General features: G+C 46.6%; 1 long non-coding RNA gene across 1 annotated transcript in view; it reads right to left on the bottom strand.

The window, feature by feature from the left end:
• Positions 1-25,230, bottom strand: part of LOC138258744 (uncharacterized) — a 73,105-nt gene extending 47,875 nt beyond the window's left edge. Inside the window, exons 1-2 of the long non-coding RNA XR_011198541.1 lie at positions 25,077-25,230; positions 24,386-24,515 (exon numbers count right to left, since the gene is read on the bottom strand). This is a non-coding gene — a long non-coding RNA (uncharacterized lncRNA). The remainder of the gene's footprint in view (positions 1-24,385; positions 24,516-25,076) is intronic.
• Positions 25,231-26,532: the final 1,302 nt, after the last annotated feature.

The raw sequence follows: 26,532 nt of genomic DNA, 5'->3' as shown, positions 1-26,532 counted from the left end.
CACTCTGAAAAATTTCTTCCGGGCCATGATCTGTGGATAGTCTTTGCTTTACCCCCACAAAAGAGATTCAAGCCCTCATTATGACATTGGCGGTAAATCCCGCTTACCACCGCGGTGACGGCCGCCAACATACCATCACGGAGGCGAACATCTGTTCAACATATTATGACACACATACACTAAACTGACGGAATACTACCACAAACACATATCCGCCAAACCAAATGTGAGTGTTAAAGTGTAACCCATACCATTACGCCAACAAAACTACGCCCACCACATTATGGCCCACGAATCACCAAGGTGGACAATCAACGGCAGTAGACCATTCGCGGGACACAATGGCGCAGTCAGAATGCCCACCTAAATAGAAAACACCACAACAATGGACAAAATTAAAATCACATACCTGACACTGATACACACACCACACCCACCCACCCACAGCACTATAAAACACTCACCCACATTACCCATAACCCTTTGCCAACACAAAAAGACTGCAATAGCTACCCACACAAATTACAGAGCCAACTACACACACACCACAAACACCCATTCATCCGCCACGCACCCCACATCCCACAACCCACCACATTACTCAACACCCTCTGCACAACACACACCACACAAAACCCATGTCCCCACTAAGGCACCCCCGTTTCAAAGATGAGGAGTTGCGGGTCACGTGGAAGAAATAGTCAGGGTAGAGTCACAGCTGTTTGGAGCACAGGTACAGCATATATACATTGCCAGGATGATGGAGCTATGGCAGAGAATCGTGGAAAGGGTGAACGCCATGGGACAGCATCCAAGAACAAGGGACGACATCAGGAAGAGGTGGAATGACCTATAGGAGAAGGTACATTCAGTGGCAGCAAGTCACCAGCTCGCCATTCAGAGGACCCCTTCCTACTCCCCCACAGCTCACAGCATGGGAGGAGCAAGTCTTGGCAATCCTGAGGGACTCACTAGAGTAGCCGGAGGACAGGACACTGGTGAGTTAATATATGCTACTTATCACCCCCATACCAGCATGCCACCTCACCCCTCACCCTGACTCCCATCACTCCACTCCATCCCACACAGAGCACCTACACATGTGACTAACCCCAATGCCAAGCCCTGCATGCCATAAAAAATGCATGCACAGCCCTCCTAGCCCTGCATGTACACCCATCACCAAAGCATGCACAGCATGGATAACTAACAATCCCACAATATATCACCGTATACAAACAAAGGTGGCAGCGCAACAGCAACGATATAGGGGAAGCTAGGGAGGAACAAAATGTCACCGACATGAAGTATAATACATCACTTACATCCCCAAAGGAGCCCCAGTCAATCCCAGTGGCGAGGAGGTGCCATGACTATGCAGTCCCACAACAGAAGATGCCCCCATTGGTGAGAGTAACTCTGGACTTCTGGATCTGGATGAACTACCTGGCCCATAAGGGACCACTGGTCAGTTGGCCACCCCAGACCACTCCCAGTCCACCACAGAGCCTCCCCCCTCAGTATCCAACAACGCAGCACCCACCCAATGTCCCCACATCTCTGTCCCCAGGGCACGTCAATCAGCAGTGTGCCCACCTGTACGGGGATCACAGTCCACACCTCACAGCCAAGACAGTCGGGGTCCTAGCGTCAGTGGTAGTGGGCAGGCCGTTCAGGGGACTCAGGCACAGGGGGACAAGGGCACATGGAGGACAGCTGTGCCCCAGGGGGAGCACAGGCCCAGGGAACCAACTCTTCAGGAGGCACTCAATAATGTCCTGGGGGCTTACGAACAATCCCAGGACAAGATGGGCCACATCCTTAACAACATGCAGGAGAACAAGCGGCTCCAGGAGGTACACCATCAGGAGATCAGGGAAGATTTGCAGGTCCTCAACACCACCATGGTCTCCATAGCAGGGGTGCTGGCTGATATGGCCAACATCATGAGGGAATGGACAGCACACCAGTGGGCCCCTTCCACTAGACAATCAACTGAACAGCCCACCACATCTGCTACGGCTAGTGGACATGAGGCACTGCCACCGATTTCACAGGCCACCTGCACCCCTCCCCCTGCAGAAGGTGAACCACCCCACTAACGTTCCCTATGATCCAGACAGAAGCCAGAGACACTAGCCAAGACTAAGACCACCGCCAGAAAATAAGGCCTACCTGAATGTTCCCCTTGTGTCCTACCCTGTCATCTTGTCCACTTTGAACTGCCTTTGCTCCCCTTCCTATGGCCCCTTGGACACTGGACTTGTGCTACAAGCAGTCTGGACCAATACCCTGGACGTACCTCTAGCATCACCCCATTCCATTGCACTTTTCTGTCCATAACTTTCACTACAATAAACACCCTTGAACACAACTCGAGGGCTAGTGTTTTATGTGATGAAAATGTGCAATTATGGAAACAGTCACATCTTGTGCAAATGACCTGAACACTGTGATAGCATACAAATAATGACCTGAATCTGTCTGTCGTCTCTCATCAGTACGCAGTTGTTCTAACACCAACATCTTCAAAATGAGAAGGTATAGGTGACAATCAGCTGAGATGCAAAGGAAGTGAATGCCATCCTGCTACAGCCACACTGAAAACATAAATAATTAGTGGAATGGTCAGTTCCACTGTCTCACCTGTGTGTCATTGGAAGTATTGACGTATAACTGATGTTCTGTTGTCCACATCCTCATCCTCTGCCTCTTCATCCTCACTGTCCTCAGGATCCACTGCTGCCACAGGGGCATTTCCAATCTCCTCCTCCTGCAGATAAGGCACATTTCATCTGAGGGCAAGGTTGTGCAACATGCAACATGTTACTACTATCTGGCATACTTTCGCAGGGGAGTAGCACAGGGATCCACCTGTCAGATGGAGGCATCTGAACCTGGCCTTCAGGAGGCCGAAGGTATGTTCTATGATTCGCCTGGTTTGCCCATGTGCATCGTTATACCGGTTCTCAGCCCCTGTCCTGGCATTCCTCACATCGGTTAGGAGCCACAGTAAGTTTGGGTGGCCAGAGTCACATGCAAGTATTGAGGGACAAACATTACCCTTACACAATGGTATGGGGATGGTATGGGGATGATTCCTGAAGGCACTCACTTGCATACATTGGGTGGGGACTCTGGCTCACCTATTAACCACACCCTGTGCCTCTGTAGTTGTGCCATCACATTTAGGATGCCGCTATTCCTCAGGACGAAGGTGTCATGCACCGACCCAGGATACTTGGCAGCGACGTGGGAGATGTACTGGTCCACCAGGCACACCATTTGCATATTGAGTGAGTGGAAACTCTTCCCATTCCTGAACACCTGTTCATTGGCCCGCAGGGGGGGAGACAAATGCAATATGTGTTCTGTCAATCGCCCCAATAATATTTGGTATATGTCCCATTGCATAGAATCCCGCCTTCACATTGGCCAAATCTTCCACCTGGGGGAAAGCGATGTAGCTGCACACTGTTTGACCAAGGCAGACAAAACCCTTACCAGCACAATTGAGATCATTGGCTGTGACATTCCTGCTGTCAAGCCCACTGTCACTTGGAAAGAACCAGTTACCAGGAAATGGAGCAGTGATAGAACGTGCACAAGAGGGGGGATCCCAGTGGGATGATGGATAGCTGACATCAGATCAGGCTCCAATTGAGCACACAGGTCTGTGATTGTGGACCTGTCCAGTCTATAGGTTATAATTATGTGCCATTCCTCCAGTGTAGCCAAGTCCACAAGGGGTCTGTGCACAGGGTCTTGCCTCCTCCTCCTATTCATTCGCAGTGGTAGGTAGGTGGAGCACCCACTGTAGGAAAAGGTGGGAGGACCCGAGACGCTGGGCCCGGAAGACCGCGGAAGCCCAGCTGGGGATGGCCTCCCAGTGAGGGTGGGATGCCCATGGGACCCAGACCCACCTGATGGCCCGTATAATGGCGGTGGCCTACCCAGAGCTGGATGGGCGCTTGAGGGTAGCATAGCAGCCACAAGGGGGTAAGTACAGTGAGCATAACAACCATGTTTGTTGGCTGGCATAGGATCCTGGTGGTGGGTTTCAGTTAGTGGGTACCCCTTAATGGCAGCTCAAACACTGCTGCGTGGCCCAGCTCAAGGTAAATGGGTGTATAGCAAAATCTTGTAATCTTGCTAGGTGGCATTCCAGGTCAGACAGGGCTTAGTGGGTCCCAAGAGGGGTGCAGTTGGCGGTGGTTGGCTCTCATCTTGTGGGGGACCTAAGAATGGAATGCCAGTGCGATGCATAGTGATCAATCCTGATCCCTGTGTGTGATGGTAATATGTATGCCATCTGTTGTGTTGGTGCTGTAATTGACCCAGTGCTCCCTTTCTCTATCCACCCCCTATTTTCTTCTGTCATCCTGTCCATGTGTGCATTAGCATCATCTGGCGGAGGAGCCGGGGCAACGGCGACTGATGGAGCTGCATCCCACAGGACCCAGGAGGCAGAGTCCACTGACGCCGAGCGGACCAGTGGGACGGAGGGTGAGGGGAGCACCACGGCAGAGACAGGTGACAACACTGACTCTGATTACTCCTCAGATGGTAGCTCCCTGGTGGTGGTGGACACCTCTGGAACCCTCCCAGCTACAAGTACAGCCGCCACCCCCGTACCAGCATTGCCCTCCCAGTAGCCCCCCACCAGGTTGCCTGTGTCCACTCTCCTTCACCCCAGGCACCTCAGGCCCTGCCCCAGTGAGCCCTGATGCCCTCAGTGAGGAGGCTATTGACCTCCTTAGATCCATTTCTGTGGGGCAGTCAACCATATGGAATGCCATCCAAGGGCTGGCATCCCAGATGCAGCAATGCAATGCGTACCTGGAGGTCATCCACAGTGGGTTGGCGGCCCTACAGAGACCATTTCAGTCTCTGAACTCCTCTCTGATGGCAGACAGTGTCCTTGTTCCTACCGTCCCCCCTCCAACTACCACTTCCCGGTTCCAGTCTACTCAACCCCAACCCATCCCATGCACACATACAGACAAGCATGCAAACAAAACATCAGACCAGAGTAGCACAGTCAAACACAGGCAGCACACTTCAGGCCACAGGCATTCACACAAACAACAGACAGTTGCACACACAACAACATCTACTTTCTCCCCCTCCTCCCTCACCGTCACATAAGCACTCACACCTGCATGCACTGCATCAACGGCCGCCACCACCTTCACCACATCAAGCAGCACACACTCCGCATTTGCAGACACCTCCACAACATCCATCCACGCGTCCCCTGTGTCCTCTCCCACCCTGTCTATCCCCCCTCCTAAGAGACACAAAAGCACACACTCAGACTCCCAACTGCCATCCACCTCACACATGGACACTGCCAATGCACCTGCACCCAAGTCCAGCAGATGTACACCTCCGACAACCACTCCCTCAAACTCCACTCCCATCCCTCCTCCCACATCCCATCCCAACATCACTAAGAAGCTTTTCCTTGCCCATCATGACCTCTTGCCCCCCGTCCTGCCCGGAAGAGCAGGGTCCCAAATACCCAGCCCGGCACCTCAGCCAAACAGTCTGCCACCATTCCGATCAAATCAACAGCGGCTGGCACAAAGGGACCCTAGAGTGTGATGGCTGCCACTCCTACTGTGAGCACACCTCCGCCTCAGAAAGGGAGGACAAGGGTGGTGAAAACCAAGGGACAAGAGACGGGGACAGTAGAGGCACCTCCTAGTCATGGAGGCAAGAAATGGAAGGGTCCTACTCCACCACCCGGGAAAGTGAAGGATCCCACTCCACCACCCAAGAAAAGGAAGGATCCCACTTCACCACCCAAGAAAGGGAAGGATCCCACACCACTGCCCAAGAAAGGGAAGGATCCCACTCCACCACCAAAGAGAGGTAAGAGGCACCCTCCACCAGCAGTGGGCAGGGAGCCCTCACCTCCAGCACAGGCAGCCAGGGTAACACCTCCACCAGCAGTGGGCAAGGAGACCTCACTTCCAGCAGAGGCACAGCAGCCCCCACCTCCAGGAGAGGACATGTAGGCCACCCACCAGGGCTAATTGGGCAAGGAGCCCCATCCAGACCCACTGGGCATGTTCCCCACTTCAGAGACTGTGGCCTTACACTCCCCACCAGGGACAATTGGGCAAGGAGCCCCCTCCAGAACCATTGAGCATGTTCCCCACTTCAGAAACTGTGATTTTACACTCCCCACCAGAGACAATCGAGCCAGAGGTATCACCACCAGGGTCATAATTTGGCGGTAATTATCACCAGCCTGTTGGCGGTATTACCGCCACTTTAACATTCACTGCCAATGTCATAATGACCACCTCAGTGTGCAGTGATGCGCATGTAATCAGTCACCTGACAACTGGTCCACCTGTCTGTCGTCAGGTGGATAGTGTGGACACAACGTTGATGCAAAACTTGTCCAACCAATTGCAGCACATCGTGATGCAGCACCGGAACAGCAATTCTGGCAAAATAGGTCCAACTTGGAACCTTCCTTTTTGGGCAGATGGCTGCCACAAACTCTAAGAATCCCAATCCTTCCACAAGAGAAAAAGGGAAGAGGCCCAGCGCAAACATTTTTGCCAGCTTCCCATTGTACAAATGTGCCATTGGGTGGTTGTGGTCATAGGACCCTTCCTGCCTAAATATGACTGTAATTGTAGCCTTGATTTTCTTCTTTTGTGGGGCCACTGACACAGGCGACTTTTGAGATGTAGGTGGTGGTAGACTCAATGCGCGTCATAGTGCAGTAACCATATTCCATGGTGTCTCAATCTGACTCTGAATCTTCCTGTGCCATTGTGAGGTCACTGAGGCGGATGATTCTGGTGCACTGCTGTGGAAAGGGCTGTTTTGTGTGAGGATGTCACCCTCTTCTTCATCACCTTTCACTGTGATTTGATGAGTTGTAGCCGATGCTTCCTGGCTCTCCCACCTTCACCACCACAACCACGTTCAGCCATTTTTTAAGGTGCTCCTCCCACTGGATTGCGTGATGTTTCTTCATATGGGTCGGCTAGCCTCCAGTACCATAACGTAAACCAGGCTTACTTCGCTGAACACTTGTGTGGAAAATGAAGCATATGGCAATGTTCTCCTCCTGTTTGCTAATCGTAAAAAAGTCCCAAACTGGGAAAGAGTACTTTCTTTTTGGGCCAATGCTTGAAGAAGAACTAGAGGTAGGTGGGTGTGTTGGTTTCCTCTGCAGTGCATACTTCTACTGAGGTACGCGTTGGTGCAGGTCTCTGCCCGGGCCTTACAAATATGGGAGCTAGCAATGCTACCTGTGCCACATCTCATGGAGCAGGTTGGATAGTAATGTCGGACTCCTCTGTGCCAGCTTCCATAATGACGGGCTCATTGTCATCATCTTCCACATCATCATACACTTCCATGATTCTAAGGCTTTCTGGAACTTTTCTTTTCCCTTTCCTCTCCTTGCATCTCCCGGATTCTGCAGGGAGTAGTACCCTTTCTTTTTCTTGCTGGAGATCTGGGGGCTATTGATTCCAAAAGAAGAGGTTCTTGCTCGGCAGGAAGCACAACCTCCTATTCTGCTCCAACTCTGGGAAGATCTACTATTTCTGGCTGCTGGCCACCTTGCTGTGTTTCCTGAAACGATTGGGTACTACTTTGCGAAAGGGATAAATCCAATTCAATGTCACTGCTTATCGGCGTCGCCATGATTGCAGTGGCTTCCTCACTGACAGATGTGGTCTTGGGATTAGGTTGATCAAACAACAACAGCAAGGAGGCATGACAAACAAGGAACACAAGCACGCCTATGGTAAATGGACACTTGCTGGATGGACAAAATGGCTGCCAGCCAGCCACATGGTCAAACAACAACAACAAGGAGCAAGGAGGCATGGCAAACAAAGGGCACATGCAAGCCTATGATAAAGGGACACTGGCTGAATGGACAAACTGGCTGCCAGACAGTCACATGGTCAAAGAACAACAGCAAGGAGGCATGGGGAACAAAGAACACATGCAAGCCTATGGCAAAGGGACACTGGCTGGATGGACAAACTGGCCACCAGCCACATGGTCAAACAACAAGGAGCAAAGAGGCATGGGGTACAAAGAATACATGCAAGCCAATGGCAAAGGGACACTGGCTTAATGGATAAAATGGCCACCAGCCACATGGTCAAACAACAAGGAGCAAGGAGGCATGGCGTACAAAGAACACATGCAAGCCAATGGCAAAGGGACACTGGCTTAATGGACAAAATGGCCACCAGCCACATGGTCAAACAACAAGGAGCAAGGAGGCATGGGGTACAAAGAACACATGCAAGCCTATGGCGAAGGGACACTGTCTGGATAAACAAAATGGCTGCAAGCCACATGGTCAAACAAGAACTGCAAACAAGGAAGCATGTGGAACAAAGAACACATGCAAGCATATGGCAAAAGGACACTAGCTGGATGAACAAAATGGCCGCAAGTCACATGGTCATAGAACAACTGCGAATAAGGAGGCATGGAGAACAAAGAAAACATGCAAGCCTATGGACAGAAAGTGGCCCCTGGCCACACTGCATGGAGAACAAAGAGAAATGGAGGACGATGACAAACACAGACATACACAGAAACACTGTGCATAAAGAGGCATGGTCATGGTAACACTGAAGAAAAGTGACCAACATTAATTCGGTAATGCAAAACATGAAAATTAACTGAGCTATAAAAATTTCACAACAACTTACATCCACCTATACCATCAAATATTAACAGAACATATACACTTTTTGTAACAAAACATGAAATGCAAACAATAGTCAACATTTTTAATAAATCCAATGCCATTCATGCCCTAAATAAAGTTTTAAAAACATATACCACTGAAACATTTATTTCATACACTGATGACGACAAGTGCTGGCTCCTAATGGCTAGATGGCCCTTTGGAAATCTAGGCTACATACTAAAATAATATTGCAAATGTTACAAACATGTAGAAAAGTTACTGAGCTGTGCAAACATTTTCCTTTGCAGAAGGAGTAAAATCTATTAGATGCAAAATAAACAACAACTAGACCTATACTAAAACTCCATGCCACCCATCACTATAAAATGTAAAAATCTAATTAAAGTACAAAGAAATACTGGTGCATGTCCAAGCAAAGAAACAACAACCTTCTACAATAGTTTTTTAACTTACGTGTGTGATTCAACAAAAACAAAGTCCTTAAATCCACAGGTATATCCAGGAGACAATGGGAGTGAACCTGCCACCTCGAAATCCAAGTGAAGAGTGACCAGGAGATGGACAAAGCACTGGGAGGAGCCTTCTGGACGGGAACAGTAGGCTGGAGACTTGACGCACTTCCTTCCTGTTTGATAAAAAAAGGCTTCTCAATCTGAAATACAAATTTCAGGGTCCATTCTTCTTCTCTTTTTGACTAGATTTATAGTCAAAAATCTGGTTTTGACTAGATTTAGTGGCATCTAGAGTAGAAAATCTCCTCCAGAAATTAGTTTGCGCTCACGGGCGGCGGTTTTGGCTGCTGGCATGGCCCGAAGCAGTGAGAGCGAAAGTGAAGTCTTGACCGCAAACGCTAGCAGGTTGCGAGAGAGCGCCAAAACCCAATCTTGTAAGTGCAAACAAACTCCACTCCATGCCGGAGTGCAGAATTTGGGAACTCCGCTATACTCCAAGAAGTGCCCGAATTCCTCAAACTCTCCCAGTGAAGCGGAGTTCTATGCCTGGGCCTACTGACAATTCATCTTTCACTTTCCAGTAACTTCTTATCATGTGATCATTTTTCATTTTCGATTTCCCCCCTTTGTGTAGCCCTTCACTCACTTGTTGTAATGTTAGATCTCCAGCAACAGCCTTGATCCATTCCTCCTGTGACACACAACCTTCCGATATACTACTCACTTTCCTTTCTTCCACCTCTTCCTGAAGCTCCTTTTCAACCACAGAACTGAGTCTTGAAAAGCAATCTGCAATTTTATTGCATGGTCCAGGAACATAATACACACTAAAAACAAAAATCCTGAAGACCCGCAATCCATTTACAAATCATCATGGATATATATCTAGTCCTTTCTTAGTAAGCATTTCAAGCAGTGGTTTGTGATCAGTATATATGGCAAATTTTCTCCCCCATACAAAATTCTTAAATCTCTTGACTGACCAGAATACACTCAAAGCTTCTCTCTAATTCGTGGAATATTTCTCTTTGTCTCCCCGTAATGACCTGGAAATATATGCAATAGGCCTAAGATCAGTTTCTGTTCCTTTCCTTTGCATCAATACGCACCAAGACTTTTTGTGCAAGCATCTGCCCTTATGACACATTCCTTGGTGGGATCAATACAACCTAAATTGTCAGCTTCAACTAATTCTTTTTTAAAACTTGAAAATTCTCTCTCGCATTCACCCCACACAAACTCAACCCCTTTTTTTTTAGCAATGTTCTCATCTCAAGTGTTTTCGAAGCGAAATTTGGCAAATATTTTGCATGAAACTCCACCATACCTAAGAATGACAACAAATCATCCTTATTTTCAGGACTATGTAAATTCATTACATTGGCCCCTAGGTCCTTTTTGGGATGGGGCCTCAGCATTTATTCAGCGGCCTAAATACACAATTTCAGTTTTCCCAAAAGAGCACTTACTCAACTTGAGGGTTAACCACTGTTTCTCAATTTTCTCAGAAAGTCTTTGACTCTCTCATTATGTACTTGCTTAGTGTAACCATAGATTAAAATATCGTCTTGGAAACATTTGATACCCCACATGCTTCCAAACAGCCGGTACATGACAAGCTGAAAAACAGCAACTGCTGATACTAATCCAAAGTGCATCTGCACAAAATGATAAGTCCTAAGGGCTGTAATGAATGTGGTGTAGTCTTTGGAGTCAGGATGTAGTTTGATCTGATGATAACCAGCGGTTAAGTCCAAGGTAGTGAAGTACTTAACACCATGTGGAAGTGAGACCATCTCAGATATGTTGGGAAGAGGGAAGTGATCACTTATTACACGTCTGTTGAGAGCTCTTAGATTTACACACCACCAGATCTCGACAGAATGGTTCAGCACAACCGCCATGGGTTCAACCCATTCTGAACTCTCAACAGGTTCAATCGCCCCCTCGCTACACAATTTCTTAATTTTACTCTCTACAGCATCCCTCATTGAAATGTGAATAGAGTGTATTTCACAACAACTGGCCGAGCTTCATGCTTTAATTTTATTTGGTGTATATACCCTCTCAAGCAATCCATTTTGTTCACTAAAGGCTTCAGGGAATTCATCACAAAACTTGACAGCATGATCCTCTTCTTGAATCTTAAGTTCTTGTACATTATCTAACTGTAATCTTTTAATATCCTCTTCTTTGATCATTACAGGAGTGGGAGAGTTCGTACCGAATATGATCCCTAAGTCTCTTTGATGTGGCCAACTTAACATACTGTCTCCTTTCACTGGAACAAAAATCTTTCCATCAATAGATTTCATTTTGAAGTTAATCTCAGATTCAAAATACTCTCTAAGATGTATTGTTTGCCCACCATAAGCTCCTGGCACACTATCAGGTTCCTTCAAATTGATTTTGTCACTGAGTTCTTTTTCAAAACAAGTCATTTGAAATTAACTTGAGCCATGCACCACAATCAATGTTTCAGCTTTTAAATCTTCTATAACCACTAGATCCTTGGGATGTTTTTCAGACTCATCAACAGTGAATACAGTCAATATACAGTTGTCTAAAAATTCCATAGGTTCTTGAGTAGTGCTTTGGACGACCTACAGCGCTTGGCAAAATTACCCTTTTGGTTACAAATTTTGCATAGGACATTCAACGCAGGACATTTTTTGAATGAGGCAAAATGCCCTGTATTCCCACATCTGTAACATACACCATTCTTGAATTTGGCAGGTTGATTTTGTGAACCTTTGTTGTCACCCTTATCATCATCTTTAATCTTGCTCTCATCTCCTTTTACATTTACTTTACTGACAGAAACATTTTTAGTCTTCTCCAATTTTTCCACATAAGCTAACGTGCGTTCAACATGTTTTGCAAAGGAAACTACCCCATGTAAAGGAGGTTCATCCTTCACCCCCTATTCATATCTGATTTTATTACTGCGACATCTCAATATGAATTAATCTCTGATGCGTTTCTCAAAGGTAGGACCAAATTTACAGGTGGAAGATAATTTTCTTGAGCATGTCACATACTCTTCCACTCTTTCATTAGATCTCTGTTCTCCCATTCCAAAGTGGTATCTCTCAAGTATAGTACTAACCTTCGGAAGGTAGTGTAAATCTAACTTTTTCAGACACATTTCAAATTCATTCAAATCTGCACTTTCATCACCTAAATCTGGAAGATTTTCAAATACCTCCTGACCTTCACTGCCCAAACAGTGTAACAAATGGGAAGGTGTTCTTTCACTTGAAATACTAGTCCAACAAACTCTAGAGTAATCTAAGAATATTTTCTTCTATTTAGACCACAAAATAGGTGGTTCACCTGGAGAAGTGAGAAAGAAAGGTGGCCGGTTACATTTTGCATAGTGAAATTTAGATGGTACAGACACAGAAATTGTTTGAAAAGGACGTTTTTTGCAAATGCTGGTGATAAGTTGCAAAACTCCTACTTTCCTACTTGCAGAAATGTGTGAGTTTAAGCGTTCTGTGAATAAATAGTCCCTCAGTAATAGCACAAGTTATCTTTTAAGGCATGCGAATTGCAGAGAAATGGAAAAGTGCAGGTTAAATTACCTGGTGTGCCTGTCACCGATGTAAAAACTATGATGGGAGTGCGTGTCAGTGATGAAAGGAAGAAAGAGACAAGCATGTGCGTGCCTGTTGCCGATGGAAATTTGGAAACTGACACAGACAAGAATGGCATGTTCGCCGCTGTTGTAATACCAGTGCTTAATTTGTGCTTGTTGTTTCCGGTGCTGAGCACTGGCACTTATTTGTGAGGGCCAGGGCTTATTCTTATGCCTCAAGAATTTGCTGTAGCAAAAGACATATATGGGAAAGACGGAAGAAGGAAAAACGTAAAAGCGTCATTGAGGGAGAAAGTAGAAAGTTGCAGGATGAGCTGAAAGGGCAGCGGTGGCCGTAAATGGATTGAAGAGGCCTGAGACGGCTTCAGGAGTACGCTGCCTCAGTATTCAGTGCTGGCATATTTAATTACAGCAGCCTGGTGTTTAAGAGAAGGGCTTTGAGCACCGACACCTCTTTATTTACAAATTAAGCACTGTAAAATACTGAAAACCAGAGGCAAAATGGCCGCCACAACCTGTTCTACATTGATTCAATTGGAGATAGGCCTTGCTCACATAGCATGACAACTAAACAAAGACGTCAGTTTCCAAGGGAAGTTGGTTTTAAAGTTCAGTGGAGTCTGTCTCGTCTCTACATTGATGGAATCTCCTGAAGATAATGGAAATACATAGGCCAGTATTTATACTTTTTGACGCTAAACTGCGCTAACGCAGTTTAGCGTCAAAAAGTTTTGCGCCGGCTAACGCCATTCTGAAGCGCCATGCGGGCGCCGTATTTATTGAATGGCGTTAGCCGGCGCTAGCAGACCGGCGCTGCCTGGTGTGCGTGGAAAAAAACCACGTACACCAGGCAGCGCCGGCGTTGGGGAAAATGGCGTTAGGGCGTCTTAAAATGGTGCAAGTCAGGTTGACGCCAAAAAATCGCCTCCACCCGATTTGCGCCATTTTTAACGACGCCCAGACGCCATTTACATGACTCCTGTCTTAGTAAAGACAGGAGTCATGCCCCCTTGCCCAATGGCCATGCCCAGGGGGACTCATGTCCCCTGGGCATGGTAATTCGGCATTGAGGCATGTAGGGGGGCACAAATCAGGCCCCCCTATGCCAAAAAAAATATATAAAAAATATAAAAAATTATACTTACCTGAACTTACCTGAATGTCCCTGGGATGGGTCCCTCCATCCTTGGGTGTCCTCCTGGGGTGGGCAAGGGTGGCAGGGGGGGTCCCTGGGGGCATGGGAGGGCAGCTGTGGGCTCATTTTGAGCCCGCAGGTCCCTTAACGCCTGCCCTGACCCAGGCGCTAAAATCCGGCGCAAATGCGGGGTTTTTTGCCCCGCCCACTCCCGGGCGTGATTTTTGCCCGGGAGTATAAATACGACGCATTTGCGTCGCAGTCATTTTTTTAGACGGGAACGCCTACCTTGCATCTCATTAACACAAGGAAGGCGTTCACGCAAAAAAATGACGCTCTATCCTCATACTTTGGCGCTAGACGCGTCTAACGCCAAAGTATAAATATGGCGTTAGTTTTGCGCCGAATTTGCGTCGAAAAAAACGACGCAAATTCAGCGCAAATGGAGTATAAATATGCCCCATAGAGTGAAATTCAATTCGTAACGTTTTTAAAGTTGAATAATGTGATTGATACAAACTCGCAGCATTGGCAATGTCTAAATACTTTTAAAAAATCACTAATACTGACCCGCAATAAGCCACAACAGTAAATACGTCGAATGTGCTGTATAATGAAATTCACTATGTGCAGTCTGCAGTTTACACAGCGTTCAGTCTGTAGTGATCCCTGAATTTTGTGACCTTGTTTCTTGTGACACTGAATAACCCTTGAACTCTTCTGTAGGAATCTTGATGCAGTGAAGTAGATATCCGTACAGCAAAATGTAGACCTAGATATATGGTGTCCCCAGCTTAATAATTAATACATCCAGAGCCCAAGTCAAAAAGGAAGATCCTCCACAGTCATCACAGTAACTACTACAGGATGGCCTTCTGATTACTTCGTTGAAAAATGTGTGATTATCTTTAAAGACTACAGGATGACTCCATGACAGCTAGGTGCTGAGTGCAGATTACTTCATGATGACTCCATGACAACGAGAGGATGACAGCAGATTACTTCAAGATGACTCCATGACAACAAAAGAATGACAGCAGATTACTTAAAGATGACTCAATGACAGCTAGGGGATGAGTGCAGATTACTTCATGATGACTCCATGACAACTACGGGGTAAGAGCAGATTACTTCATGGTGATTCCACGACACCTAGGGGATGGGTTAGATTACTCCATGAGGACTTCACGATTAGTTCAGGATTTCTTTGTACTACTTCAAAATTATTTTATGACCACTTCTGGATGTCACTTTATTACTTTAGCGCCCCAAGTGCTTCTGAATAGGTTACTACGACATGATTCCCATGATGTTTGCGTCACTGTCACTTTTTGTGATTGATAGGTTTCCCTCCCACAGTAGTTCCTGTAGACTTGAATAGCAATGGAATATACTAGTAAGCAAAAAGATATTAACATGTAGTTGGGGGGGGAGGCATGGGACTGCAGGTGTAACAATTAGTGTATATCAAACATCATCCAGACACAATGTAGTGGTAATACTACAATTCTAATAAAATTTCACAGCAACTATATCACAGCAACTACTAACTGATATACCATACATTTAGAAATAACAGAAAAATCACATTTTCATACATCATTCCTATTTTAAAGGGATTTGCAGCAGGTTTCTGTGATGCATAGTATCATTTATTTTCTCTAAATTGAAACTATTATGTTAATTTCACAGAGGCGTAGAGCAGCACATGAGGATTTAAGGATGAGAGAGTGTTACTAAGTATTGTGAGTGGACTTCATATGAGTTCTGAGTTGGGTGAGTGGGCAATATAATCTATGCAGTAGGGTGACACCTGAGAGTTTTATTGTGAATGGCTTTGGTGTGTATGGGTTTGCACGTTTATGATGTTGTGTAGGTGACTGGTACAATGTGAGTACTGAGTAGGTGTGAGCAATGTGGAAAACGGTGGTCTTTACAATGGCTCTTTCCTATGAATAATGTTATGACAAATGAAGTTTGAATAACTGATATCAGTGGTAGTCAAAGAGTACAGGGTGTCCCAAGAGGTATTATAATTATCTGTTGGCAAGTGCTTGTGAGAGCGGTTTAAGTTGTGCTGTATTTATAAGTCTATGGTTTCAGTTGCTTTTGATGATTGAGTACTATAAGTTAGTGTGGGTAATGGACTGTGGAGTTGTAAGTAGTGGCAGTTACATGTGTGACAGTTAGTAAGGCAAGCAATGAGAAGTGTTCTAAATCACAGTTGGAAGTGGTACAATTTTTGTTGTGACTAAGAATGGGCTTTAAGGGTAAATGGATATTGAACTCTGCAACTACACAGTGTAAGAGGATATTCATGTGGAAAGTCTATGTAGAAAGCAAAGGCTGACTGCGGAGAGAAGATACTAACGTAGTGGGGGGAAGCATGGGACTGCAGGTGTAAGAATATCATGCTAAGGCCACATACGTCAAGTGTTGAGTCCTGTTTGTGGATGGTAGAACAGTAGAGCACAGGACGGAAGAGTAAGAATATGGTGTGTGAAATGTGTTGTGCAGAGCAGATTTGGATAGGAGATGTGAAGAGTGCATGTAAAGAGCCCAAGACATAGTGGATGCTGAAAGTGGATAAGGAGAGCTCCTGCGAAGAGCATAACTGAAGATCAGATCTGAAGTGGGAGCTAGCAGCTATACAGCAGTTTCAAGAGATAAATATAGAGTTATTTTGGAAGCTATAGGTGAGCAAAAGTGGAGTGTCAATGGATGTTTAGTGAAGATGGAAAGCTGATATAGTGGGAAAGAGTGGATGTAGAGGGTAAATTTAAAGGTTAGAAAGTTCACAAAGAGGGAACTTAAATGCTATTACTATCAGTTGTAATGGGGAGAGAGAATGAAAAGGGCTAGGAGTCGGTGAGTTTAGTATTTAACAGATAAGGTGGTGTAAAGGTGGATGTACTGCATGGAGAGTAGAAGTGGTGTTTGGAGTGGCTCGTCGAGAACAGATGTACAGGATTCAGAGAGGACATGAAACTTGGAGAGTGGATGCAGAAAGCTTAGATCAGATATGCGAGGTAAACAACAGATGTATATAGCGTAAATGTAAAATGTAAATTAGCACTTGTATAGCGCACTACTCACCCGTTAGGGTATCAAGGCGCTGTACTCATACCGCTATGGAACCCCTCCTGCCTTTTCCCTGTGAGGTGCCCACTCCTGAGCACCCCCAGGGTGAAGCCAGGCATCCAAGCACTGTTGGGGCTGTTGTGGAGATTAAGCAAGCTATTGCCCAGAGTTGCAGAGTGGGACCCATGAATTAGATTAGGCACCGAGGCGAGAATTATCTGGTCAAGGGGAATTGAGCCCAAGACCTGCCAAAGCAGGACTTGAACCCTGGTCTTGAGCCAGATCTCTGCTTCAGGGTCTGCTGCTCTAACCATTGAGCCACACTTCTCCACTTCACACTTCTACTGGATACAGTGGGTGAACAATGTGTATAAACTAGCAGTGCAAGTGCTGGGTAGAATACACATGTGGATAGTAGAGATCAAACATGCAAACAAAAGTGAATGTGGGGAGTGCATGTACAGAATGTAGCACGCATGTGGAGTGGAGATATCTGAAGGAGAGTGGATGAGCAGGTGTCAAAGCTGATATAAAACGTATAGTAAGTTAATGTGATGAGCAGATATGAACAGTGGCAATGCCACATAGATGGTAGATGCGAGCTGTATAATGCAGGTGTATAGGGTGAAAAATGGATGTAGAGTCTGTACAGCCAATATAGACAGAAGGATGTGACTCATGGGCAGACATATAGAAGGAAGAGGGTACATGTGCATAGTAGAAACAGCATGAGGAGGGTGGAAAGGGAACTACTGGGTACCGAGAATGTAAATGGTGAAGATAGCAAGTAATGAGTAGAAAGATAACAGGGAGGGTATAAAACATATTTGGAAGCTAATGAGTTTTGTACAGAGTGGCAAGCACAACTGGAGGTTGGAGAGGGCATGTGCTGAGAACTATATAAGAGCAGATGTAGGGGTTAAATGTGCTGGGTGAAGAGTGTATATGTCAAGCAGAGTGTTTATGTATGACAAGGGTGGAGAGCCAATGTACGGTGTTGGTGTAGGAAGTAGAGGGACAAGAGCCTATGTATTGCAGTGAAGATATGGTTTGCAGAGAGAGGATGGGGGAAGAGAGAGGATGGAGGAAATCGATCTTGCACATGGCGAGCCAATGTACATGATGGACAGCAGAGGTGGGACTTAGAGAATTGATAAGAGAGGGGTTACAGTGGATGTATAGGATGGAGAACACATTTAGAGGGTGGAAATAGAGAGGGACAATGAATGCACAATGGAGGGAAAGGAGCAGACATGGATCGTAGAGGCTGCATATGGTAGGTCAATTTAAATTATTTAGAGGGTGGACAGCTGATACAGAGGGGAGCACAGTTAGTAGTCAGATGAGCAGAGGTACAGTGTGAAGTAGATGATCATGGTGGAGAGCTGATATACTGTGTGGTTAAGGGGTTTGGAAAGTGGAGGTGGACTGCAGGTGAATAGGGTGGAGAGAGATGGTAGTGCCTACATTGCAAGGAAAATGGGTATGGAGAATACATGTGGAACAAAGTGGGTGTATAACATGGAGAGTGCATCTTAGAAATGGAGAGCATTTGGACAGGATAAAACGGGCAAGTGCAGGTTGTAGAGTGCATGTACAGGGCAGGGAGTGGAGTGGATGTACAGTGCAGAGTGGCTGTATGATGCAGGGAGCAAAGGTTGACAAGAGAGCAACTGCGAACTTGAGGAATGTGGTGGCCATATACACAGGTTGGCATGCAGATGTTGGAGGGAAGAGTACAGAATGTGGAGGGCACAGTGCAAGTACATTTAGAGGTCAAATGCATAGGCTGGAGAGTATTATGGATGAGCAATCTAACGTAAGAAGCAAATGTATAGAGTGGAGAGTTAAGGTAGTGCTTGAGGAGAGGAAGGATAGGATGTAGATAGCAGAAGTACATGGAGAGTTGAGGTGAGACTTGGATAGTGGATGCAGATGGCTCTGAATGGATGTGAAGGGTGGAGAACAGATTTAGAGAGTGGACAATAGATGTATTGTTGAAAGTGCATGTGAAGACCACATATGGAAGTGAAGAGAAAGTTTAGAAAGTGGATATTCAGCATAGAGAGGGTAGGTATAGGGCTGACACCAAGAGTACAAGGTTAAGCAGATAATGAGGATAAAAGCAGCTATGCAGCCTGATGAGATGGTTAGGAGAGTAGATGTGCAATGTAGAGAGAGGACGTAGACCATTGAGAGTGGATCTACAGGGTAGAGCCTGCACTGCATTTGTTGTGTGGGTGTGAAGAACACAAGAGTGTAGACAACAGAGAATGAAAATACAGGATGGAGAGTGTGTGTACAGGGTGTGCATGAATAGGGTAGAGAGTGCATCTTGTGGATGGAGGGCAGACAAAGGGTGGACAATTCATGTGAGTGTCAGAGAGTGTATGTATATTTTGAAGAGTGGATGCAGAGGACATATGTACAGGGTAGAGAGTGGATGCACACAGTGGACAGCAAGTGTGAACAGTGTAGTGCATATGTAGCTATCGCCCTTCCACACAAATTTCCTGAACTACCCTATTTTGCTTCCGCTTGCATCCCCCTGTGTTGCCCCCCCCACTTATGCTTCCCATCGTACTTCTGCCTGCTCATCCTCCTTCCTCCATTGCTTTGCCCCCCCCTCTGTTGCCCCTCCCCAATACTTTAAAAAAAACATTTTTGATTGATTTTGCCTTTTTAACAATCTAACACAGATCAGTAACTAAAAAGAAAAAAAGCAGCTGAGTCACGTTGTTGGTACACACATGCATGGCTCGTCTGCCTTCAAAATGATGCAGCTGAGAAGAAGTTTCTTTGAAGTCTTTTAGATGAACTTTACCACAGCTTTCAAGCTATACATTTTACAGGTGCCAGGACTCTTGAGGTAATACTGCATAGATGCTTATGGTGTCAATTACTGTGGAGGTGGGTTGACATCTCGCTCATGCAAAAAAGAAACTAAAGTAATGCATGCAGTGCTGGGGCACTTCTGCACACAGGCCATTTCCTGTGCACGTCTGGCATCAGAGTGGAGCCCTGGACCTCCACTTTCTTACCTCAATACTCTAGTGCTGCACAACGCAGAGTTCACTGAAGTCTGCTGTGTTTAGAAGCATAACGTGCAGGCACAATACAAAACCCATACTCTGTATCACCCCAAAATTGATCCCAGCTGTATCAATTTATATGAAGCAATTAAATTAATATTTCAATTGAGCTTTAATGCCTTGATGTCTCAAGATCGTCCTATGATTACTCTGCCTCACCTTGCTGTTTCTTGCCAGTCCATTTTCATTATTTCTCCCTGCCACTAGTTCTCTCTCCATGCCTCCTGTGCCTCCCTTCCACACCTATACCCACTGTTCCTGCTGCTCACCACTGTGCAGTGGATTTTGAATCGCCAAAATGCCATCGGTAGTGGAAGCAGTATTCAACACCTTTTAATTTCAGTGACCTCACAGAAAAATATGTTATCACCTTTGACCCTGAATCTTGTCAGGAAGTGAATTCACAACACCATAAACCTGTTTCCATCACAATAACTCACTTTCCTGAAGTTCCAGAGTAACTGTGTGATTAATAAAATAACACAACACAAAGAAATGATGATTTTGGATACTACCATTCAGGGTGCTGACATAATACACCAAGGAAAAATCACTAATTTCTCTTTGTCTTACATGACAAAATATGTGTTCCCTTGCAGAGGAGGATAGAGTGCTACTGGGAACCTAAATTATTACCAAAAAACTGTCATAATGTTATGGTTCCCTAAGTGTCAACGAGAAATGTACTGATAAATAATAAAGAGTTGAATTTTTTTTTTTTTTTTAAACCCAATAACAGTTCTGTCCAACTGCGGAAGTGGCTTCATCAAATGGACTTGCAGTACATAAACCTGATGGCATGAATGAAAACTGGTGGTTTCAATTCTGTTATGCGGTTGGTAGGAGCTGCCAGCTCTCATCTGTATTATTTGTGATAGCACTATAACCACTGGCCAATGTCCTGGGTCAGGACGCCCACTGTTACGACAGGCTTATGATTAATGCCACTGTCCCCAACCTACTGCTATATGATGCTATATATGAGATTCATGACTGAAGATGTGCAGGGGGCTTTTAGAGCCTCTGAGCACTTTCGTGCAGTCTCAGGTGCTACTGAAAGAAGTCCCTGTGTGTATCCTATCACTACAGAGGTGGCCAAACCTCGCCCCTCTCAAGACCTTTACAACCAACCACACCAACAAGAAAGCCGCCTGGTTCACCGAGGACCTCCGGATCTCCAAGCACACCTGTGGGAAGCTGGAGAAGAAATGGCTCCACGACCGAACACCAGACAACCACACAGCCCTCAAGAGCGCCATCCGCAGACATCACCAACTCATCAGGACCGCCAAGAAGACCGCCTTCAAGGACCGCCTAGACAACAACGCACACAACACCAAAGAGCTCTTCAGCATCGTGAAAGAACTCTCCAACCCCAGCTCCATCACCAACGACATCCCGCCATCTCAAGACCTGTGCGACTCCCTGGCCACCTTCTTCCACCGCAAGATCACCGACATCCATGACAGCTTCAACCCCGACCCCCCCGCACCCACCACCGAGTCCACCACCCCTGCGACTACCACTCGCACCAGCCGCCTGACCGTCTGGTCCAGCGTCAGCGACGAAGACACCATCAAAACCATGAACTCCATCCACTCCGGATCCCCATCGGACCCCTGCCCTCACCACGTCTTCAACAAAGCCAGCGCAGCCATCGCGTCCCACCTCCGGAAAACAATCAACTGTTCCTTCGAAACAGCAACCTTCCCAGAAAGCTGGAAGCACGCCGAGATCAACGCCCTTCTGAAGAAGCCTAAAGCGGACCCCAAGGACCTCAAGAACTTCCTGCCCATCTCCCTGCTCCCTTTCCCGGCAAAAGTGACCGAGAAGATTGTCAACAAACAGCTGACCCGCTACCTCGAAGTCAACAACATCCTGGACCCTTCCCAATCCGGTTTTCACAGTAACCACAGCACCAAGACCGTCCTCATCGCCACCACTGACGACATCCGGACCCTGATGGACAAAGGAGAAACAGCCGCCCTCATCCTCCTGGACCTATCAGCAGCCTTTGACACGGTCTGCCACCGCACCCTGCTCTAAAACCACCGAGATCATCTGCGGCATCCCACAGGGATCCTCCCTCAGCCCGACACTGTTCAATATCTACATGGCTCCCCCCGCCCACGTCGCACGACAACACAACCTCAATATCATCTCCTACGCTGACGACACCCAGCTGATCATATCCCTCACTGAAGTTCCCCACACCGCCAAAGCTAACCTCCACCGAGGAATGAAGGCCGTAGCGGACTGGATGAAGGACAGCAGACTGAAGCTGAACTCAGACAAGACGGAGGTCCTCATTCTCGGACCCACCCCATCAGCCTGGGACGACTCTTGGTGGCCCACGTCACTAGGCACAGCCCTGGAACCCACGGACCACGCACGCAACCTGGGGGTCATCCTCGACTCCACTCTCTCCATGACCAGGCAAGTCAACACCGTCTCCGCCTCCTGCTTCAACACCCTCCGTATGCTCAGCAGGATCTTCAAATGGATCCTCCTCGACACGAGAAAAACTGTTACCCAGGCCCTCATCACCAACAGACTCGACTACGGGAACACCCTCTACTCAGGAATTACAAACAAGCTCCTTAGACGACTCCAACGCATCCAGAACGACTCGGCCCGACTCATCGTCGATGTCCCCCGCCGCAGCCACATCACACTCCACCTGAGAGGCCTGCAGTGGCTCCCCGTCAACAAAAGGATCACCTTCAAGCTCCTGATCCACGCACACAAAGCACTGCACAACACCGGACCCACCTACCTCAACAACCGACTCAGCTTCCACACCCCCACCCGAAGCCTCCGCTCAGCCAACCTCGCCCTCGCCACAGTCCCCCGCATCCAAAAAACCACTGGTGGCGGCAGATCCTTCTCCTACCTCGCCGCCAAGACCTGGAACACTCTCCCCATCATCCTACGACAGACCCAGGACCTTCTGGCCTTCAGAAGACTCCTCAAGACCTGGCTCTTCAACTAGTAGCACCCCCCTCCCCAGCGCCTTGAGACCCTCGTGGGTATGTAGCGTGCTTTACAAATGCAGTGATTGATTGATTGATTGAAACCTGTTGTATTTGGGCACTCTCTGCGTCATGAATTGGTCACAATTGAGTACTTAGGGCTCCGCATTTAGTGAACAGAAGAATGTCTTGTAGACAGTAACTGCCAGGCTCCACTGCAGGATGAAGACTTGAAGCCCAGTAGGAAGAAGGAGGAGCTGACCACCACTAAGCAAGGAAACAAAAGTGACGTGGGAGCCAGCCAATGCTAAGTAAAGGTAAATTATGGGCGGGCTCTACATTTTTTTATTTTTATGTACAAGACATTTTCAGAAGTTTCATGGGCTTATCTATTCATGTGAACCTGTATATTTCAAAGCATACTATACCTCGGGCCACTGGAATTAAGTCGTGGGAAGGACAAAGTTTTGCGATAAGAAAATCCAAGTTACGTGGCATAATGCAGCACATTTTGTAATATCTCATTATTTTGTCACTTTATAGATGGTAGCACTATCTGAGCAAAGGTTTCAGATTATTAGTACTTGTTTGTTGTCAAATGCAGCAATCAGCAACAGAAAGGTGGCCTTCAATCTTTGCAAAGGGCTTATCTATTGTGTGGCAACAGAACTGACTATGTTCTTAGTAACATTTGAACTGCTTGAGCTAGAAGAAAATGTTTTGGTAAAAATTTACAACCCTTGTGGAAGATTATGGATTATGTGGCAAATCCATACTTATGCAGCAAACAAAGTAGCAGAAAAAAAAAATCACAATATTCCAGTGGCCTCAACTATATCTTTAAAACAAGTTGCTTAACAGACATGAACAGAAAGCGCAAACAAAATATGAAGATGAGGAACAGTAAGTTGAGCTCACACATGTAAAAAGGATCTATATTTACTGTGTACAAATCTAAAAATATTCCAACACTTTTTTTAAATCACTGGACCATTCACACTTTTAACCAAGTGTTTTGGCACACATTGGCATTTTAATTACTTCATGGCAAAGATTAGGAGATACAAACAGCTGTCTGGTTTATTTTGTGAAAACGTACCTGGGGCTGCAGCAATAGCCAGGAACTGGTGACTGCCGCTTCGCCCTACTGTCCCCGGCAAGACTGGAAAATAGCATATTTTTGAGGCAAAGGTCTCGAGTATGGAGCAAGGTGCTAAGCCCTCTGTGTAATTTATTACATCAGCCCAATAAAAGGGCTCCACACAGCTCACTAAATATTTAGGTACCAGCATAACGGAATGAATAGAAAATCATAAACTGTTTTGCCACCGTTGCTCACCAGTTTGTTGTTTGCAGTGCTGAAGCCACAATCCAGGAGTAGGAGCTTTGCCGAGGGCACAGCCCGTGCCAGTTGAGAAACATGCTAATACCAGAAGGTTGTGCTGCAAATAGCGACTGCAAGACAGGACCTGGAAAAAGCCACAGCACTCCATTTCGATGATCGTTTGTGTGGGGAAGAGCAAGGCTGCCTATAAACTTGGTAGCAAGGGCAGGTTTGCCCTGTGTAGGCATTGAGAGTTATCACACAATCTCCTTTGGACAGTACAGCTGTTTTCAGAAAATAAAGGTTGAAAAAGTGAAAGACACACAATACTGTGTTACCCGTGGACAAATACGGATACCAGTCAGCAACTGTTCAAGTTTGTAGCAGCCGATGTTATAAAGTGTGTGCGACCAAGTAAATAGAACAGCTCAACCTGTGACGAACTGTAATGGGTACTTTTTAAAGGACCAAATGCAGCGCCCGACTTTTCAGAAAGGTAAACATTTATTGAGCTTCTAAAAGTACGTTCCCAAGTTAGCCTCTAATTACATTGTAGCCAATATTAAACAATGCACGAGAATGCTTCAGATTTTAAACAGTATTTTGAAACTGGAATCAATCCCGAAAACAAAGAAAAGTACGGTGTCCCACAATCGCATTACTGGATACGCTCGACGAGAAAACAACTTAGCGCTGATGAATTTACCTTGTAGAAACTCACGCAACAAGGACTGGTGAGACTAGAGCTTGAAGTAGTATATAAGCTGTAATAGAAAGTGTAAATTAATGCCATTATTCTCCTTGTCTCGGACCTCATTGATATCCTGTATTTTAGCGTGTTCCCACAAACGTTGGCCGGCGCAGGCATGTGACGTCACTTCCGGCACCACCGGAAGTGCGTTCAAAGACAGAGCCGCTGAAATCACTGACTGCAAAATTGATGCAGATACTCGAACCAAAGTCAGCAACTCTGACCGAATGCTACATTCTCTAAAGTTCCCTTATTTTTCGTGTTCCACCTAAAAGGTCCTTAGTTATTTTAGGTTAAGCTGCTGATTCATTTTTTTCAATTGTTTTTTGTAAATGTCTACACTATTTGCATTGTGTTGTGTCATGCGTGGTTTACACAGGAATGGGGAAGTAGGTCAAAACAAGAAATCTGAGTAAATTGAAAGCGACATAGAAATATATTGTGATATGTGTCATGCCTGATATTTTACATACAACACATTGCATTCCGGAACTTGTAGTTTTACTCTTATGTACTCAAACCCCCAGACTTCAACAAGCATCAGCATGTTTTGAATGGGGAAGATTGTGTGAAAACAATATCACTATTTTCTTGTTGGGCCTTAAACTTTGCTTTTGATTGGTTCTCCACATACACCATAGTGCATACTGCACACCATGCAGGGGTTTCTGAGCCAATTAAAAAATTAGTACAGCGAGGGGGAGCCTCATGCCTAAACCACATTGCAATTTAGTGCTTGAGAAATAATCAGATACTCATTTTCAAATAATCCTCAAATCATCAGAAATAGGCCCTCATTCCGACATTGGCCGGCGGCGGTCGCCGCCGGCCTGTCGGGGGCCGCCAGAATACCGTTCCGCGGTCGAAAGACCGCGGCGGTGATTCTGACTTTCCCGCTGGGCTGGCGGGCGGCCGCCTTCAGGCCACCCGCCAGCCCAGCGGGAAAGAGGCTTCCACGATGAAGCCGGCTCGGAATCGAGGCGGCGGAGTGGAAGCTGTGCGACGGGTGCAGTTGAACCCGTCGCGTATTTCACTGTCTGCGAAGCAGACAGTGAAATACATTTAGGGGCCCTCTTACGGGGGCCCCTGCAGTGCCCATGCCAGTGGCATGGGCACTGCAGGGGCCCCCAGGGGCCCCGCGACCCCCCCTACCGCCATCCGGTTCCCGGCGGGAGAACCGCCGGGAACTGGATGGCGGTAGGGGGGGTCGGAATCCCCTCGGCGGCGCAGCTAGCTGCGCCGCCTTGGAGGATTCCTATGGGCGGCGGTACACTGGCGGGAGACCGCCAGTGTTGCCGGTCCGACCGCGGCTTTACCGCCTGTCGGCGGTGCTCCCGCGGTCCTCCACCCTGGCGGTTTGAAACCGCCAGGGTCGGAATGAGGGCCATAGTCTAGTCAAGTCAAGTCATCA

Source organism: Pleurodeles waltl, chromosome 9, assembly GCF_031143425.1.
Source record: "Pleurodeles waltl isolate 20211129_DDA chromosome 9, aPleWal1.hap1.20221129, whole genome shotgun sequence".
In the NCBI taxonomy this organism is placed as follows: Eukaryota; Metazoa; Chordata; class Amphibia; order Caudata; family Salamandridae; genus Pleurodeles; species Pleurodeles waltl.
The sequence above is the reverse complement of the archived record's forward strand: the minus strand, read 5'-3'. Positions and strand labels throughout refer to the sequence as shown.